Raw genomic sequence first — 6031 nt, 5'->3', positions numbered from 1 at the left:
CCGTGCTCACCGGCGTGGGCGGCCGCGGCCGTCAGGGCTGGCGCTCCCGCCGCGGCAGTGGCGGCGGCTGCTGCTGGTGCCGTCCGGAGCCGCCGCGCATCGCCCCCGCCCGCCCGCCCGGGCCCGTGGCCGGCGGCACCTCCCGCCCTCCGTGCCGGGTGCTCGGCGCGCCCGCAGCCCGGCCCGCTCCTCCTCCGGCGGCGTCGGCCGCACAAGAGCCCTATTGTATTATTGACACTGCTGGGCTCCAGGCCCCGCCTCTTCCCCTTCCCTCCCTGCCCGCGCCGGGCCTTCCTGCCAGCTGCGCCGGCAGAGCCGCCCCCTGCCCGGGGAGCGAGCGGGAAGCGGCCGCAGGGGAAGGAAGAACAGCGACAGGGCTGGTGGAAGGTCTGGAGCACAAGTCCTGTGAGGAGCGGCTGAGGGAGCTGGGGTTGTTTATCCTGGAGAAGAAGAGGCTCAGGGGTGACCTTATCGCTCTCTACAACTACCTGATAGGAGGTTTTAGCCAGGTGGGGGTTGGTCTCTTCTCCCGGGCAGCCAGGGACAGGAGGAGAGGACACAATCTTAAGCTGCACCAGGGGAGTTTAGGTTGGACATCAGGAAGAATTCCTCCACAGAAAGGAGGATTAGATATTGGAATGGGTTGCCCGGGGAGGTGGTGGAGTAACCATCCCTGGGGGTGTTTAATGGACAGACTGGACATTCACGTAGTGCCATGGTCTAGTTATGTGGTGGTGTTTGGTTATAGGTTAGACTCGATGATCTCAGAGGTCTTTTTCAACTTAATTGATTCTTTGATTCTCTGAAGGCGCCCCAGGGGAAGGCCCCACTCACTCCCAGCCTTTCCCATGGGCATCAGGGCTGAGGAGAGTGAACCGCACCTAGAACCGGGTGAGAGGCCAGAGCTGGCTCCTGCTGTTCCTGGGCATTACTTCTTGTCTCAAGCTCCCCAGCACAGATGATAAGCCAAGGGGCAATGCCTGGTCTGCACCCCTGAAACCACCAGCTAGCTATCAAGCCCCAGCTTTGGGCTGGGCAGCTGGCAGCAAGGGCAGAGATGGCTCTGCACCTCACCACATCCCTCCTGCCTTCCAGCAGCTTCCGAGGACACAGCACACCCGTCTCTGCCCAGTCCAGTATTAAACTGAGAACATTTTGTGTAAGTGGCACAACTTGTAAAAAAAATGAGCATAAAGTTTATCTTAAGTTAATCATTTGGCCCATGACAAAGTTTCTCATTAAAACAGTATTTGATAGAAAGCACAGTAGGCAGCATCAGAATAAAGGAAAAATTCAGCAAACCTCTGTTATTACGCCCCACACCCACGCTCATTTCCCATACTGCTATTACCAAGTATCACTTGTGTCAAACACACTGGAAACCCCTTTTGCCTTCCTTCTCAGAAAGACTGCTGCAAAGAGATTTAGCTGCAGGTCACTGTGCAGCTGCTGCAGCCCCATTTCTCCATGCACACAGTAAATGTGGCATGGGAGGGCTATGGAAACTCGGCAAAGAAAAAATGGAACCTGGGGACTCAAATGTGGGGTACAGGCCTTCTCTCTAGGCCAGGCACAGAGAAGAAACAGCAAGATTATAGTAAGGAGTACAAAGGAAAAAGAATGAAGAGATGAGCAGCAAGCATGGCAGGGATAGTTCGGCATGCCTGAGCTGCACTTCTGTAGTGTTTCCAGACAGCAGCCATAAGATGAGGAGAAACAGATCATAAGACAGGAGGCACTGCTTCAGGCCAAATGTTCCATCTAGCTCAACCTAGCCTCCTACCTGCTCTACCAAGTCACGACCCCCCTGCATTGACTTCCTCCTGGCCCAAGTGGGAATTCACAGAAAGACGCTTCCCCCAACTATTCTACAAACCTCCAACTACTTAATCACATTTTCCAAACAGGATGTGATGCATCTGCTTAGTAACCCTCAACAGATCACTTCTCCGAGTCAGCTTTCACTGAATCCATGGCAGCTTCTGCCTGTAAATCACTGCTGGCAAGGACTTCCATGCATCTACTACCTGCTGCAAAAAGAAAAAAATAGAGTCTTTTTTCTTTTGAATAACTGGTTAATATTCCTTAGTGTAATAAGAAATGTAGCTTTCTACAAATGCAATTAGACCACAACCAAACAGCAATGTTGACATGTATGACTTCCTTCACACCTCAGCAATCACCTCATTTGCCTTCTCTTCATTAATAGTTACCTGCCAGGAAAGCACTCTGAGCAGCATCAGAAAACCACAATATCGAGTAAAATACCAAGAATGCTCCTCCCACCACCACCCCTTGTGGAATCCTCTGTATCAAACTGGATGGACCAGGTAGCAGGGCAGGCAACATTGATTTTTAAACAAGAGATTTGAAGTCCAAAAGGAAGGGAAATCAGAGTGATAAAACCACATTCATGCACTAAAGATCTGTTATCTACTCATAAAAGGAATAAAGTCCAATTGATTTAAACTAAGCAAAACCCATTTTCAAGTACCAATATCTTCATTCAGATTTTAAAACAATTTCTATTTTTTGTGTGTCCATGAAACATATGGTTTAAAGTCTCCATGATTCTGAAGGACAATAAAGAATGTATATTCCCATCAGTGAAGGAAACATTCCTAGAGACGCTTCCTGCCAGATTACTTTATATATGAATGACCTCATCAGGAGCAGACACAGCCCAACCCAGGGAAGGTGTTTAGCAGCAATCTTCATTTCCCATGCCTGGGATCACACACACCTCCCTGCACTGGCTGTCACATGTCAGGAGATGATGACACCCAAACTTCTAATTCTATAGTAAATCCACAGCTTTACATGGTGGGCTCATAGCCAAAAGATAAGTGACATAGGAAAGCCTATGGCAAGAAGACTGTGGGGCTACAAATTTCAATAAATGCTTTACTTTTACTGTGCATTTCTATAGGATCACCAAGCAACATGAATAAATAGGAAGCAGATTGTACACTTTTGTTCTTTTTAAAGACATATGCAATACAGTTTCCACATTTGCTCCCAAAAGGATGAACTACAGATGCTCTTATGCACCTGGAGAATATAAGGAATATAAGGAATTTACAAAGCCAGATGTTAACATGTTGATAAATTATAGCACAAACAGGAAGTCTTCCCAAGGGTGGAATGCTCCGGAAACTAGAAGAGGTATGATCAGGGTAAAATAATATATACATGTACACCATACCCAAGCTGAACCAAGTCCTTATTCAGCTGTACAAAAACTGCCCGTGGTATGTTAGGATATTAAGAAAGTTACATTGAAGTAGCATTTAACGTTTGTAAAGTGGGGTCATGCATAGTTTAACATGGATCTGAGCCACAAAAGAAACATCTCTAACTGAAATATCTAGAAGTATTTCAGTGGATTTCAACAGCAACAACAAAAGTATTTTTTTCCACTACTTCTGCTATCAATGATCAGATGCCAGAAAAGCAAAGGACAACAAATACACCGTAGTATCAGCGAGGGAAATAGTAGGGGGAAATAAGCACTGCAAAGACCTAGGAGGTTAATTCACATGCCTTACCTTCAAGTCTCTGTGGCATTCCCAGCCTGCATGTAGAAGCATCCATGGCCAGCAATTCTAGTTGACTCTAGTAAAATACACAGAGACCAAACCCTGGCATACCACCTTTCTTTGAAATGTGTAGCTGCTGCATAAAACGTCATCAGCAGAGCAGATACCACTGAGGAAACCTTAATACAACGTTCTTGAAACCAGAGCAAGCATTGGCAGCTACTGGCGAGAGACAGGAAAGCTTACCTCCCTTATTTTCCTTTCGCAGTGAGCAAAATTATTGAAGTGTTACCATAAAGCACAAACATGCACCTGCAAACGAGAGCGCTAATTATCACTGCGGAGAAACTTTCATTCTTCTGCAGAAAAAAATGCAAAACAGAATCTCAAGACTAAAAACTTTGCTCACTATTAGAAATAAAAGAAAAGAGCACTCAGAGCTTCAAAAGATTGTCTTGAACACTGAATCCAGTCCTTTAGCACCTGTTGGGGCAGCTATCAAAAGATGCCCTCAGGTCATAGCACAGCCCTTCCATTTAATCTCCAGGACCCTTTAAAAAGAAGCCTCTGAAGTGGTTTTTTTGGGATTTTTATGGAGGTACTTCAGAAATGGGGAGGAAGGTCTCCCTTCATAAAAAGATCAGCACATTCAGACCAAAAAAAAAAAAAATGTACTTCCACAATCATGAGCCATTTACACTCTTAAAAGCAAAATGTGCCAGCTTCACTTCCCAGGATCTGACAAGTTCAAAGTTTTGTGCTTAGGGAGATCTTTGATTTATCTTTCTCCTTCTAAGACAGTAGCACAGAATGGAAAGGGCTGCCAGTAACTTTCAGAACAGATTAGTATTATAGCTCTGTACCTTAAATGCATGGAAGGAAGTACCTAAAAAAAAAAAAAAAAGCATCAGAGAATACATCTTATGCTTGTATTAGTGAGGAAAAAACTGTGTATCTTGCCTAAAAGACCTGGAAAGTTTGTTGCCTCTATGGTTCCGTACATGCAGTTTGGGGGAAATCTCTCATACAGCAGACAGCATCCACATAAGTAAGGAGGAGTAGGGCTGCTGCTCCCTTCAGTGCCCAGAAATCACAGCTCCATGGTCACTCCACCTTTCCTCATTCCTGAAAAAGTGAAAGTGTGGATTCCCACATGACTCTATGAACTGGGATTTGATTACCACAATACTTGTGATAAAATGAAGTTGGAAAACAGAGAGACACATACCACTATCATCCAGACACAGAGTCCTTTGAGATCCTACTCTCCAGAGATGCCTAGCCTTAAATTTAGCCTCATCATTTGGACAAAATTTTTAATAGTGCATTGCTTTTAGCCTTTGCAGTTTGGGAACGTCAGACAAACACATATTTAAACACTGTCCAAGAGCCTCTTAACCTCATTGTAATTTCCTATCTATCAACTTTACCTTATGTTTTAAGGACAAACTTTAAAACAGCTGTTTTAGCAAAAGCATAAGAGTGAAATCCCCAGGTATTTCAAAGATCTCTTAGACTCTTGCAGCACTGGCAATTCTAAAGCCTTGAGCAATCCTCCAGAAAGAGGATGACTTGTATCTGACAGATGCTGGTCACATTTTTTAATATACATTCTGGAAAAGTACTCAGATACTCTCCCTGGCCATGAAATTCTACATAGCTGGGGATTATCACTAGATGCATTAAAAAAAAAAAAAAAAGGAATGAGCAATTGAACATTTTTCTTTATGTACTCAGAAAACTTCAGAGCTTTTTTAACAACTTCTCTCACTTCCCCCTCCTTTTCTTCTCTCTTACTCAGAAGCAGTGATGACTACATGTGCACCAGGAAGACTCCGTGACCACAAACACTACCAGCAACAGTCTTACCATGTCCTGGCATTCTGAAGACATGAAAGCAATAACAGGCATTCTTCTATTGAATTGGACACACACCGTGACTCTCAACCATTTAGTTAATCTTCCTGTACATCGTGCTTTTACCAGGTTCAATGCTTGCAAAGTTTTCCCCTACTTAGTGGCTGTGGTGAGAGACAGAGCTCAGACTAAGAAAAACTTCCAGGCCAGCAATACAGCAAATAATTATGTTTCAGAAATTGTTATCCTCAGAAAATTACTATACCTTGTACTGTGAGCTCTGCAATCGATATCCAGGGAAAGGGATGGACCACCAGAGATAGCTGCCTTCCAACACATACAGCAGCAAAATGCAGTATTACAGCATGCAGCTTAATGAAGTGCTACATCCAGTTGCACCATCCCACTCAAATCCATGCATGCTAGAGACAATACTTATAATCAGCACTTATTCATAGCTTTTAAAACCGTTGGACTAGAATTTACATGCTTTGGATCAGATTTAAACATGCCTTGGAAGAGCTGTTCCTTCAGACCTCCAAAGACCTATGTCACCCTTATGGATTCAGAAGGCTTACTCATTAATTCAAAAATCAAATGGCACAAAGATGCAAAGAAGTCAGCATGGAACTTGA

This window comes from Corapipo altera, unplaced genomic scaffold (assembly GCF_003945725.1).
Source record: "Corapipo altera isolate COAL_440 unplaced genomic scaffold, ASM394572v1 0, whole genome shotgun sequence".
NCBI lineage: Eukaryota > Metazoa > Chordata > Aves > Passeriformes > Pipridae > Corapipo > Corapipo altera.
This window is presented reverse-complemented; position numbering follows the sequence as displayed.